This window comes from Gallus gallus, chromosome 28 (genome assembly GCF_016699485.2).
Source record: "Gallus gallus isolate bGalGal1 chromosome 28, bGalGal1.mat.broiler.GRCg7b, whole genome shotgun sequence".
In the NCBI taxonomy this organism is placed as follows: domain Eukaryota; kingdom Metazoa; phylum Chordata; class Aves; order Galliformes; family Phasianidae; genus Gallus; species Gallus gallus.
Window position 1 is genome coordinate 5,419,383 of NC_052559.1, and position 13,954 is coordinate 5,433,336.

Here is a 13,954-nt window from a genome sequence, read left to right on the forward strand (position 1 = left end):
GGGGGATTTGCGAAGAGAAAACGCGTGATTTTCGCTTAAATGGGGGATTTGCGAAGAGAAAACGCGTGATTTTCGGCTTAAATGGGGGATTTGCGAAGAGAAAACGCGTGATTTTCGCTTAAATGGGGGATTTGCGAAGAGAAAACGCGTGATTTTCGGTTAAATGGGGGATTTGCGAAGAGAAAAACGCGTGATTTTCGCTTAAATGGGGGATTTGCGAAGAGAAAACGCGTGATTTTCGGTTAAATGGGGGATTTGCGAAGAGAAAACGCGTGATTTTCGCTTAAATGGGGGATTTGCGAAGAGAAAACGCATGATTTTTGGTTAAATGGGGGATTTCCGAAGAGAAAATGCGTGATTTTCGGGTTAAATGGCGGATTTGCGAGGAGGATACTGAGTGATTTTCGAGTTAAATGGGGGATTTGCGAAGAGAAAACGCGTCATTTTCGAGTTAAATGGGGGATTTGCGAAGAGAAAACGCGTGATTTTCGCTTCAATGGGGGATTCTTGAAGAGAAAACGAGTGATTTTCGAGTTAAAAGGTGGATTTGCAAAGAGAAAACGCGTGATTTTCGGGTTAAATGGGGGATTTGCGAAGAGAAAACACGTGATTTTCGGGTTAAATGGGGGATTTGCGAAGAGAAAACGCGTGATTTTCGCTTAAATGAAGGATTTGGAAGAGAAAACGCGTGATTTTCGGGTTAAATGGGGGATTCTCGAAGAGAAAACGCGTGATTTTCGGGTTAGAAATGGGAATTCTCGAAGAGAAAACACATGATTTTTGGTTAAATGGGGGATTTCCGAAGAGAAAATGCGTGATTTTCGGGTTAAATGGGGGATTTGCGAAGAGAAAACTGCGTGATTTTCGCTTAAATGGGGGATTTGCGAAGAGAAAACGCGTGATTTTCGGGTTAAATGGGGGATTTGCGAAGAGAAAACGCGTGATTTTCGCTTAAATGGGGGATTTGCGAAGAGAAAACGCGTGATTTTCGAGTTAAATGGGGGATTTGCGAAGAGAAAACGCGTGATTTTCGGGTTAAATGGGGGATTTGCGAAGAGAAAACGCGTGATTTTCGCTTAAATGGGGATTTCGAAGAGAAAACGCGTGATTTTCGCTTAAATGGGGGATTTGCGAAGAGAAAACGCGTGATTTTCGGGTTAAATGGGGGATTCTGCGAAGAGAAAACGCGTGATTTTCGGGTTAAATGGGGGATTCTCGAAGAGAAAACGCATGATTTTCGGTTAAATGGGGGATTTGCGAAGAGAAAACGCGTGATTTTCGGTTAAATGGGGGATTTGCGAGAGGAAAACGCGTGATTTTCGCTTAAATGGGGGATTTGCGAAGAGAAAACGCGTGATTTTCGAGTTAAATGGGGGATTTGCGAAGAGAAAACGCGTGATTTTCGCTTAAATGGGGGATTTGCGAAGAGAAAACGCGTGATTTTCGAGTTAAATGGGGGATTTGCGAAGAGAAAACGCGTGATTTTCGCTTAAATGGGGGATTTGCGAAGAGAAAACGCGTGATTTTCGGCTTAAATGGGGGATTTGCGAAGAGAAAACGCGTGATTTTCGGTTAAATGGGGGATTCTCGAAGAGAAAACGCGTGATTTTCGGTTAAATGGGGGATTCTCGAAGAGAAAACGCGTGATTTTCGTTAAATGGGGGATTTGCGAAGAGAAAACGCGTGATTTTCGCTTAAATGGGGGATTTGCGAAGAGAAAACGCGTGATTTTCGCTTAAATGGGGATTTGCGAAGAGAAAACGCGTGATTTTCGGGTTAAATGGGGATTCTCGAAGAGAAAACGCGTGATTTTCGGGTTAAATGGGGGATTCCGAAGAGAAAATGCGTGATTTTCGCTTAAATGGGGGATTTGTGAATAGAAAATGAGTCATTTTCGGGTTAAATGTGGGATTTGTGAAGAGAAAACGCGTGATTTTCGCTTAAATGGGGGATTTGGGAAGAGAAAACGCGTGATTTTCGGGTTAAATGGGGGATTCGCGAAGAGAAAACGTGTTATTTTCAGGTTAAAAGCGGGATTCTCGAAAAGAAAATGCATGATTTTCGCTTAAATGGGCAATTTCCAAAGAGAAGACGCGTGATTTTTGGTTAAATGGGGATTCTCGAAGAGAAAACGAGTGATTTTCGGTTAAATGGGGGATTCTCGAAGAGAAAATGCGTGATTTTCTGGTTAGAAAAGGGATTCTCGAAGAGAAAACACGTGATTATTGGTTAAATGGGGGATTTGTGAAGAGAAAAACGCGTCATTTTTTGAGTTAAATGGGGGATTTGCGAAGAGAAAACGCGTCATTTTCGAGTTAAATGGGGGATTTGCGAAGAGAAAACGCGTGATTTTCGCTTAAATGGGGGATTTGCAAAGAGAAAACGCGTCATTTTCGAGTTAAATGGGGGATTTGCGCAGAGGAATACTGCGTGATTTTCGGGTTAAATGGAAGATTCTCCAAGAGAAAACGCGTGATTTTCGGGTTAAATGGGGGATTTGCGAAGAGGATATGCGTGATTTTCGGGTTAAATGGAAGATTCTCCAAGAGAAAACACGTCATTTTCGAGTTAAATGGGGGATTTGCGAAGAGGATACTGCGTGATTTTCGAGTTAAATGGGGGATTTGCGAAGAGAAAACGCGTGATTTTCGCCTATATGGGGGATTTGTGAAGAGAAAATGCGTCATTTTCGAGTTAAATGGGGGATTTGCGAAGAGAAAACGCGTGATTTTTGGTTAAATGGGGGATTTGCAAAGAGAAAACGCGTCATTTTCGAGTTAAATGGGGGATTTGCGAAGAGAAAACGCGTGATTTTCGCTTAAATGGGGGATTCTTCGAAGAGAAAACGCGTGATTTTCGGGTTAAATGGGAGATTTCTGAAGAGAAAACGCGTGATTTCGGGTTAAATGAGGGATTCTCGAAGAGAAAACACAGTGATTTTCGGGCTTAAATGGGGGATTCTCGAAGAGAAAACGCGTGATTTTCGAATTAAATGGGGATTTCCGAAGAGAAAACGCGTGATTTTCGCTTAAATGGGGGATTTGCGAAGAGAAAACGCGTGATTTTCGAGTTAAATGGGGGATTTGCTGAAGAGAAAACGCGTGATTTTCGCTTAAATGGGGGATTTGCGAAGAGAAAACGCGTGATTTTCGGGTTAAATGGGGGATTTGCGAAGAGAAAACGCGTGATTTTCGGCTTAAATGGGGGATTTGCGAAGAGAAAACGCGTGATTTTTCGTTAAATGGGGGATTCTCGAAGAGAAAACGCGTGATTTTCGCTTAAATGGGGGATTTGGAAGAGAAAACGCGTGATTTTCGGTTAAATGGGGGATTTGCGAAGAGAAAACGCGTGATTTTCGGCTTAAATGGGGGATTTGCGAAGAGAAAACGCGTGATTTTCGCTTAAATGGGGGATTTGCGAAGAGAAAACGCGTGATTTTCGCTTAAATGGGGGATTTGCGAAGAGAAAACGCGTGATTTTCGCTTAAATGGGGGATTTGCGAAGAGAAAACGCGTGATTTTCGCTTAAATGGGGGATTTGCGAAGAGAAAACGCGTGATTTTCGCTTAAATGGGGGATTTGCGAAGAGAAAACGCGTGATTTTCGGTTAAATGGGGGATTTGCGAAGAGAAAACGCGTGATTTTCGCTTAAATGGGGGATTTGCGAAGAGAAAACGCGTGATTTTCGCTTAAATGGGGGATTTGCGAAGAGAAAACGCGTGATTTTCGGTTAAATGGGGGATTTGCGAAGAGAAAACGCGTGATTTTCGGGTTAAATGGGGGATTTGCGAAGAGAAAACGCGTGATTTTCGGTTAAATGGGGGATTTGCGAAGAGAAAACGCGTGATTTTCGGGTTAAATGGGGGATTTGCGAAGAGAAAACGCATGATTTTCGCTTAAATGGGGGATTTGCGAAGAGAAAATGCGTGATTTTCGGCTTAAATGGGGGATTTGCGAAGAGAAAACGCGTGATTTTCGGTTAAATGGGGGATTTGCGAAGAGAAAACGCGTGATTTTCGGTTAAATGGGGGATTTGCGAAGAGAAAAGCGCGTGATTTTCGCTTAAATGTGGGATTTCTGAAGAGAAATGCGTGATTTTCGGCTTAGATGGGGGATTTGCGAAGAGAAAACTCGTGATTTTCGCTTAAATGGGGGATTTCTGAAGGCACTGCCTTATTTTGCTTTAATTGGGGGATTCTCAAAGTGAAAATGCGTAATTTTCTGTTTAATTTGAGATTTCATAAAGCCAATGGATGACATTCGGGTTAAATGGAGTATTTTTGAAGTTGCAATGCATGATTTTTGCTTTTAATGTGGAATTTTCATTGAGAAAGTGATGATTTTTTTGTTTAGCTTTCGGATTTTGAAATCAGAATGCTGGTTATTTGGGTAGATGGGGTATTTTCTAAGAGAAAAAGCATGATAGTTGAGTAAATGGGGGATTTTCAGAGAGAAAATGGATGTTTTTCGGGTATATGTGGATTTTTTTGAAAGAAAATGCATGATTTTGTAGTGATGCAATCAGTCAACCTGATATATATATATTATTCATGTGTATGTAAGTAATCAAAATGCCTACCTTTTTTTGCCAGTTTCCTCCAGGAATGTTGCTCCTTTTTTCTTTTTTGAGGACCCGAAGTGCTCAGGGAAGCAGCACGCTCATCCACAATGTAGGCTCTTTAACTCTTATTGCCTTATAAGATGCTCTGATAGAGAATCCTGAAAACAAACATCCCGAAGTTACAATATAGACCTTTTCCTGGGGGTAGTCAGCCCTTAAATGCTATCTTGGAGAGCTGCAGCCAGGCTCCACCTTCTATTCACACTCTGGATTGACTCCACCTGTGCTCCCACAGCTGACTGAGTTCTGCCTCAGCCAATCAATCAGTGGTTCAGGCCATGACTCAGCAGCTCCCATTCACCTGGGGAGGTGCAGCCCTGCGAGCACAGCTGATGGCAATTTGGCTGTGGGGTGGGGCTGAGACGGGCTCCTCCCCTCCCTGACCGCATTTAAGGGCTGGGAAGCAAAGGGGGCAGCATCTGAGTCTGGGTGTGCTTCCTTGAGGGTGTGGGGGTGAGTTCTTCTGTATTGGAGGGCTGTGATCTACCCCTTTGCTGGGGGTTCATAGCTGCATTTTGGGGCTGGCAGCCATCTGTACCTGGAAACTGCTTCTTTGGGGGAGCGAGTGAGTATTGGTCCTTGGAATGGGGTAAGTGGTTCTTTCTGAATTTCAGGGCTCTGAGCTCCTCTTTTGGGGGGATCTTGACCCCATGTAAGAACTGGTAGCTTTCAGGCCTGTATCTGAACTTGGAGACTGCTTCCTTTGGGGTGTGGGGGGAAGCCCTTAAATGGGGTGAGGGATTCCTGCTTTATTGTAGAGCTGTGAGCCATGTCTTTCCGGGGAGATCCTGAGCTGGATTAGAGCAGCTGTATCTGCTGTGTGTGTCCCTACGGTGCCTTCAGTCTTGTCCTAAGGGAGATGAAGGGGTTCTCTCCTGTTCTCTGAGCAGCTGATGGATGGACTGACATCCATTCCTTCCTTTCACAGTTCCCTTGCTTCTGGATTGCTTCAATGAGCCCTAATGATGCTGATTGGCTGACTGAGCGCTGCGGTTCTGGACACGGTGACAGTTAATACCCTATTCCGTTCAGGGGTTCTGCATTCTGCAGATCCTGTTTGCAGCCCTTTTTAAGCCCATTTCTTTCTGATTGAGTCGCTGTTTCCTCTTTCATGGTTTTCACCTCATGATCTCCAACCTCGGCTCCAAATGTGGTTTGTCTTCTCCCCCATCATCCCATCTTATGGCTGTAATTCACAGTGCCATGTGTTAATTGCACCCACGCAGAGTTGTTGAAGGGCATTCTGGGCATCATTATCATGTTTTAAATTATGTCCTCTCTTCTGATCTCAGTTTGCAGCTCAGTGGGTTTTAAGGATTGTTGGGACTCCTCTAATCGGTGGTGTGAGGCCTGTGGAGCAGCTAATGGAACATCACGACTATGCTGACTTCCCCAGGGTCTTACGGTCATTTCTGTTTCACCAGCAGATCTGGGTTTGTGTTAATAAAAAAGAAAGGGTTGTCCTCTTCTGGATGACTACAGTCAGGATCTCCAGATATCTCATCCCAATTGTCAGGAGATGCTATTTGTTTCCTAATCTGTATGATACCCAAACCCCCACACCTTTTCCTCCCATCCCCTGACCCCCATTAAGTAACTTATAAACAGCATTAATTATATCCCTAATAGTCCCTTGCGTCATTCTATAGAGCAATGCACGCAGGGTGCAGCCCTACATATGCGGGGCAGCGCCTTCATTCCTGCATTGTGTCCAACAGGTGGCAGCAGAGAGCTGCAGCGCTCCCGAGTGCTGTAAGGACTGCACGGAGAGATGTGCAGGTCTTCACGGGAACAGCCAGGAACCGAAAGCTGCATTTCCTGGGATGCCCTGGAACTCCACTTTGCTGACTGGTAATTGTCTGCCCAGCAGGTAAGGACAATGCACACCCACCAGTGTTTACCCCTTACTGAGTGAGACACAAGGTAGGGTTCCCAGAGCTCCTTTCTGCACTTCAGGGTTCCCCGAAGGCTGCCCGTCCTATTCTTTGCACGTTCTCCTTGGCTCTGGCCTTTCACGGCGGTGTTCTCCTTCCCTTTGCCCTTGGCGTTCCCTACTACATTCTCTTGTCCTCTTGTTTGCATTCCTTGTCATGTTCTCTTGGCCATTGCCCTTGACTTTCTTGGCCACATTCACTTCAACATTCAGTTTTGGCGTTCCCTGCAGTGCTCTCTTGCCCTTCTGTTTTGGCGTTTCTTGTCATGTTCTCTTGGCCATTTCCTTGGCATTTCCTTCCACATTCTCTTGGCCCTTACCTAGGCATTCCCTTGCCCTCCTGTTTTTGCGTTCCATGCCACATTCTCTTGGCTATTGAACTTCTTTTTCTTCTGCCACGTTCTCTTCAGCATTCAGTTTTGGCGTTCCCTGCAGTGTTCTCTTGCCCTCCTGTTTGGGCGTTTCCTGCAGCGTTCTCTTTGGCATCATGTTCTGGTGTTCCCAGCCACCTTCTCTCAGCCTTCTGCCTTGGCCTTCTTTGCCGTGTTCTCTTTGGCCTCCTGTTTTGGCACTTCCTGCCACGTTCTCTTAGCCCTTGCCCTGACCTGAGCATTCCATGCATGTGTTCCCTCGGCCTTCTGTTTTGGCATTTTTTGCTGTGTTCTCTTGGCCTTTGCCCTTGGTTTTTCCTGCTGCTGTCTCCTCACCCTCACCTTGGCTTTCCGTTGGGTGCTCTCCTTGCTTTTGCCCTTCCCTTCGCCTTGGCTGTTTGCTTTGCCTTTACCTTGGCTTTCGGTGCGAGTTCAGCTTGCCTTTTTTCTTTGGCTCTCTGGGATTGGCTGGGAGGCAGCGTGAATGTTAATCTTGACCTGAACCCGTAGCTTAATGTGAGCTCTAATGATAATTATGTTAACCCACAGTGTATATGTAAGCCTAACTATTAAGCCAATATTAAAAATGTCTCTTAACCTAAATGCTGCAATAAAAATAATGCCGCTTGTTTTCTGTCACAGTACCCTTAATCCTAATCATAGTGTGGAAAACAATTGTTAAGCTAATTGTAACTTCAAACCTATGCATAGCATTCATTATATTCCTAATACTCCCTTGTGTCATCCTATAGAGCAATGCACGCAGGGTGCAGCCCTACATATGCGGGGCAGCGCCTTCATTCCTGCATTGTGTCCAACAGGTGGCAGCAGAGAGCTGCAGCACTCCCGAGTGCTGTAAGGACTGCACGGAGAGATGTGCAGGTCTTCACGGGAACAGCCAGGAACCGAAAGCTGCATTTCCCGGGATGCCCTGGAACTCCACTTTGCTGACTGGTAATTGTCTGCCCAGCAGGTAAGGACAATGCACACCCACCAGTGTTTACCCCTTACTGAGTGAGACACAAGGTAGGGTTCCCAGAGCTCCTTTCTGCACTGCAGGGTTCCCCGAAGGCTGCCCGTCCTATTCTTTGCACGTTCTCCTTGGCTCTGGCCTTTCACGGCGGTGTTCTCCTTCCCTTTGCCCTTGGCGTTCCCTACTACATTCTCTTGTCCTCTTGTTTTTGCATTCCTTGTCATGTTCTCTTGGCCATTGCCCTTGGCCTTCTTTGCGGCATTCTTTTTGGCCTCAGGTTTTGGCGTTCCCTGCAGCGTTCTCTTTGGCCATCACTTCTGGTGTTCCATGCAGTGTTCTATTTGGCCTTAGGTTTTTGCCATCCATGCCACGTTCTCCTGGCCATCGCGTTTGACCGCCTTTGCCACATTCTCTTTGGCGTTCCCTTCCATGTTCTCTTTGACCTTTGCCCTTGGCCTTCTTTGCCTGTGCTCCTTTCAGCCCCCTGTTGTGGCATTCTCTGCGACGATCTCTTTGGCCTTTGGTTTTGGCATTCCTTGTTGCGTTCTGTTTGGCCTTTGCCTTTGGCCTTCTTGTTTTGGCATTCCCTACAGCGTTCTCTTTGGCCTTTGGTTTTGGCCTTCTGTGCTGCATTCTCTTTGGCCATTGCCCTTGGCCTCCTGCATCGGCCTTCCCTGCAGCGTTCTCATGGACCTCGCCCTCCATTTTGGCCTTGCCACGGTGTTCTCTTTGGTCTCTGTTTTGTTCTCTGAGGCCCTCTCTTTGGGCCTGCCCTCTGAGGAGGTCTTCTCTTTGGTGTTCTCCATACCTTTGCTTTCACTGTGCCTTTGACGTTGCCTTCCCTTGGTTGTTGTCTATGCCTTTGCCCTCGGTTTTGGTGTTCCCTTGGGTGTTGTTGCCTTTGCCTTGGCCTTCCCTAACAGTCACTTTGAGCATAACCCTAATAAACCTAACCCTTATACCTTCACCCCAACTCCTAATGAGCTCTGAACTCCAAACATAGTGCTAATCTGATGCAACGCCCTCAGCAAACTTACCAAAGGTGCACTCCATGCCATCAGGCAGGTCTTCAATGAAGATATTGGACAGAACAGGCCTGAAGAGCACTCAGGATGGCATACCAGCTGCATTTAACACGATCGGAGCAGCACTCATTAGGCCAGGCGGTTCAGCTAGTTCTTCATCTAGCAAGCAACGTACCCGTCCAAGTAGCCGGCTGCAATCTTTGAGAGAATTTCGAGGGATAGCACATCAAAGGGTTTGCCTCACTCATGGGGTTGGGTCACCTTCGCTTTGAGTTTGCTAGCGTGGCTGACCCTAATCCCGTAACTGACATCCTGTAGCTGGACAGGGACCATTCGCACTCCATCCAGTCTGTTTGAGACTCACGGCCATGCTGAGAGTCACGCTGATTTCAGCGCGTGCAGTCATTTTGCATCAACCCAATTGGCTTTAGCTTTACAAATAATTTATCTCAACCAAATTGGCTTTAGCTTTGCAGTTAATGCATTGCAACTAAGTTGGCTTTAGCTTTGCCTTGCTTACGGGGTTGGGTTAGCTTTGCTTTGTTTGTTTGTACCGCAGGGCTAACCCAACCCCGTAACCAACGCCCGAGGCCTTTGGAGCCCATTTGCGCTCCTTCCCGGCCAGTCTGAGACTCGCGCCCCTTTGCGCGGCCATTCTGAGAGTTGCGCCGATTTTGGCATGTGCAGTCAATTGATCTTGCCCAAATTGGCTTTAGCTTTGCAATCAATTGATCTCAGCCAAATTGGCTTTAGCTTTGCCTTGCTTACGGGGTTGGGTTAGCTTTGCTTTGTTTGTTTGTACCGCAGGGCTAACCCAACCCCGTAACCAACGCCCGAGGCCTTCGGAGCCCATTTGCGCTCCTTCCCGGCCAGTCTGAGACTCGCGCCCCTTTGCGCGGCCATTCTGAGAGTTGCGCCGATTTTGGCATGTGCAGTCAATTGATCTTGCCCAAATTGGCTTTAGCTTTGCAATCAATTGATCTCAGCCAAATTGGCTTTAGCTTTGCCTTGCTTACGGGGTTGGGTTAGCTTTGCTTTGTTTGTTTGTACCGCAGGGCTAACCCAACCCCGTAACCAACGCCCGAGGCCTTCGGAGCCCATTTGCGCTCCTTCCCGGCCAGTCTGAGACTCATGCCCCTTTGCACAGGCCATTCTGAGAGTTGCTGCCGATTTTGGCATGTGCAGTCAATTGATCTTGCCCAAATTGGCTTTAGCTTTGCAATCAATTGATCTCAGCCAAATTGGCTTTAGCTTTGCCTTGCTTACGGGGTTGGGTTAGCTTTGCTTTGTTTGTTTGTACCGCAGGGCTAACCCAACCCCGTAACCAACGCCCGAGGCCTTCGGAGCCCATTTGCGCTCCTTCCCGGCCAGTCTGAGACTCACGCCCCTTTGCGCGGCCATTCTGAGAGTTGCGCCGATTTTGGCATGTGCAGTCAATTGATCTTGCCCAAATTGGCTTTAGCTTTGCAATCAATTGATCTCAGCCAAATTGGCTTTAGCTTTGCCTTGCTTACGGGGTTGGGTTAGCTTTGCTATGTTTGTTTGTACCGCAGGGCTAACCCAACCCCATAACCAACGGAGCCCATTTGCTCTCCTTCCCGGCCTGTCTGAGGCTTGCATTTACTTCAGGTGGGCTGAGATCTGCTCTGCTCTTGAGGTGGGTTGCAGTACACAATATTAGTGTAAATGTAATGTTATTTATTGGATATGGAGGCTTTGTGACCTTTGTCTTGTGAGTCTGACATATGCGTTATATGTAAACCATGCCTTAAAATGTATGGAGTACGCGGGTGCTGCGCCTGTAAACGGTGTCTTGGAATTGCATGGAGTACGCGGGTGCTGCGCCTGTAAACGGTGTCTTGGAATTGTATGGAGTAGGTGGGTGCTGCGCCTGTAAACGGTGTCTTGCAATTGTATGGAGTACGTGTATTCATGTTTTGTTTGTCAACATGTAGGCATTGCTGTAGTGTGCATACAATTGTACGAGTCATGTCTTGAGGAAACAGTGCTGTAATAAACAAATACTTATGCAATCTAATTCAGTGGTGTGCTTTAATTCAACATTACCAGGACACAGATCCCACTTGAAGCTAAGTGCAACAGGTAGGTGTGAAGGTAAGCTAGACTCTGAGACGTTGGGTGAGACTTGAGGTTGGGGTTAGACTTGGGGCTGGGGTTAGACTTGGGTTAGGGTTAGGGTTAGGGGTTAGGGTTAGGGTTAGGGTTAGGGTTAGGGTTAGGGTTAGGGTTAGGGTTAGGGTTAGGGTTAGGGTTAGGGTTAGGGTTAGGGTTAGGGTTAGGGTTAGGGTTAGGGTTAGGGTTAGGGTTAGGGTTAGGGTTAGGGTTAGGGTTAGGGTTAGGGTTAGGGTTAGGGTTAGGGTTAGGGTTAGGGTTAGGGTTAGGGTTAGGGTTAGGGTTAGGGTTAGGGTTAGGGTTAGGGTTAGGGTTAGGGTTAGGGTTAGGGTTAGGGTTAGGGTTAGGGTTAGGGTTAGGGTTAGGGTTAGGGTTAGGGTTAGGGTTAGGGTTAGGGTTAGGGTTAGGGTTAGGGTTAGGGTTAGGGTTAGGGTTAGGGTTAGGGTTAGGGTTAGGGTTAGGGTTAGGGTTAGGGTTAGGGTTAGGGTTAGGGTTAGGGTTAGGGTTAGGGTTAGGGTTAGGGTTAGGGTTAGGGTTAGGGTTAGGGTTAGGGTTAGGGTTAGGGTTAGGGTTAGGGTTAGGGTTAGGGTTAGGGTTAGGGTTAGGGTTAGGGTTAGGGTTAGGGTTAGGGTTAGGGTTAGGGTTAGGGTTAGGGTTAGGGTTAGGGTTAGGGTTAGGGTTAGGGTTAGGGTTAGGGTTAGGGTTAGGGTTAGGGTTAGGGTTAGGGTTAGGGTTAGGGTTAGGGTTAGGGTTAGGGTTAGGGTTAGGGTTAGGGTTAGGGTTAGGGTTAGGGTTAGGGTTAGGGTTAGGGTTAGGGTTAGGGTTAGGGTTAGGGTTAGGGTTAGGGTTAGGGTTAGGGTTAGGGTTAGGGTTAGGGTTAGGGTTAGGGTTAGGGTTAGGGTTAGGGTTAGGGTTAGGGTTAGGGTTAGGGTTAGGGTTAGGGTTAGGGTTAGGGTTAGGGTTAGGGTTAGGGTTAGGGTTAGGGTTAGGGTTAGGGTTAGGGTTAGGGTTAGGGTTAGGGTTAGGGTTAGGGTTAGGGTTAGGGTTAGGGTTAGGGTTAGGGTTAGGGTTAGGGTTAGGGTTAGGGTTAGGGTTAGGGTTAGGGTTAGGGTTAGGGTTAGGGTTAGGGTTAGGGTTAGGGTTAGGGTTAGGGTTAGGGTTAGGGTTAGGGTTAGGGTTAGGGTTAGGGTTAGGGTTAGGGTTAGGGTTAGGGTTAGGGTTAGGGTTAGGGTTAGGGTTAGGGTTAGGGTTAGGGTTAGGGTTAGGGTTAGGGTTAGGGTTAGGGTTAGGGTTAGGGTTAGGGTTAGGGTTAGGGTTAGGGTTAGGGTTAGGGTTAGGGTTAGGGTTAGGGTTAGGGTTAGGGTTAGGGTTAGGGTTAGGGTTAGGGTTAGGGTTAGGGTTAGGGTTAGGGTTAGGGTTAGGGTTAGGGTTAGGGTTAGGGTTAGGGTTAGGGTTAGGGTTAGGGTTAGGGTTAGGGTTAGGGTTAGGGTTAGGGTTAGGGTTAGGGTTAGGGTTAGGGTTAGGGTTAGGGTTAGGGTTAGGGTTAGGGTTAGGGTTAGGGTTAGGGTTAGGGTTAGGGTTAGGGTTAGGGTTAGGGTTAGGGTTAGGGTTAGGGTTAGGGTTAGGGTTAGGGTTAGGGTTAGGGTTAGGGTTAGGGTTAGGGTTAGGGTTAGGGTTAGGGTTAGGGTTAGGGTTAGGGTTAGGGTTAGGGTTAGGGTTAGGGTTAGGGTTAGGGTTAGGGTTAGGGTTAGGGTTAGGGTTAGGGTTAGGGTTAGGGTTAGGGTTAGGGTTAGGGTTAGGGTTAGGGTTAGGGTTAGGGTTAGGGTTAGGGTTAGGGTTAGGGTTAGGGTTAGGGTTAGGGTTAGGGTTAGGGTTAGGGTTAGGGTTAGGGTTAGGGTTAGGGTTAGGGTTAGGGTTAGGGTTAGGGTTAGGGTTAGGGTTAGGGTTAGGGTTAGGGTTAGGGTTAGGGTTAGGGTTAGGGTTAGGGTTAGGGTTAGGGTTAGGGTTAGGGTTAGGGTTAGGGTTAGGGTTAGGGTTAGGGTTAGGGTTAGGGTTAGGGTTAGGGTTAGGGTTAGGGTTAGGGTTAGGGTTAGGGTTAGGGTTAGGGTTAGGGTTAGGGTTAGGGTTAGGGTTAGGGTTAGGGTTAGGGTTAGGGTTAGGGTTAGGGTTAGGGTTAGGGTTAGGGTTAGGGTTAGGGTTAGGGTTAGGGTTAGGGTTAGGGTTAGGGTTAGGGTTAGGGTTAGGGTTAGGGTTAGGGTTAGGGTTAGGGTTAGGGTTAGGGTTAGGGTTAGGGTTAGGGTTAGGGTTAGGGTTAGGGTTAGGGTTAGGGTTAGGGTTAGGGTTAGGGTTAGGGTTAGGGTTAGGGTTAGGGTTAGGGTTAGGGTTAGGGTTAGGGTTAGGGTTAGGGTTAGGGTTAGGGTTAGGGTTAGGGTTAGGGTTAGGGTTAGGGTTAGGGTTAGGGTTAGGGTTAGGGTTAGGGTTAGGGTTAGGGTTAGGGTTAGGGTTAGGGTTAGGGTTAGGGTTAGGGTTAGGGTTAGGGTTAGGGTTAGGGTTAGGGTTAGGGTTAGGGTTAGGGTTAGGGTTAGGGTTAGGGTTAGGGTTAGGGTTAGGGTTAGGGTTAGGGTTAGGGTTAGGGTTAGGGTTAGGGTTAGGGTTAGGGTTAGGGTTAGGGTTAGGGTTAGGGTTAGGGTTAGGGTTAGGGTTAGGGTTAGGGTTAGGGTTAGGGTTAGGGTTAGGGTTAGGGTTAGGGTTAGGGTTAGGGTTAGGGTTAGGGTTAGGGTTAGGGTTAGGGTTAGGGTTAGGGTTAGGGTTAGGGTTAGGGTTAGGGTTAGGGTTAGGGTTAGGGTTAGGGTTAGGGTTAGGGTTAGGGTTAGGGTTAGGGTTAGGGTTAGGGTTAGGG

The 13,954-nt window shown here is 47.3% G+C and overlaps 1 long non-coding RNA gene across 2 annotated transcripts; it reads left to right on the forward strand.

Annotated features, from left to right (window-relative positions):
- Positions 1-5,037: 5,037 nt before the first annotated feature.
- On the forward strand, positions 5,038-10,043 carry LOC112530392. Of its 2 annotated transcripts, XR_005842083.2 has the most exons (4): positions 5,038-6,017; positions 6,339-6,490; positions 7,746-7,897; positions 8,959-10,043. It is a non-coding gene; the product is annotated as an uncharacterized LOC112530392 (long non-coding RNA). The 2 variants fall into 2 exon arrangements; XR_006932219.1 differs by having other exon boundaries at positions 7,746-10,043.
- Positions 10,044-13,954: the final 3,911 nt, after the last annotated feature.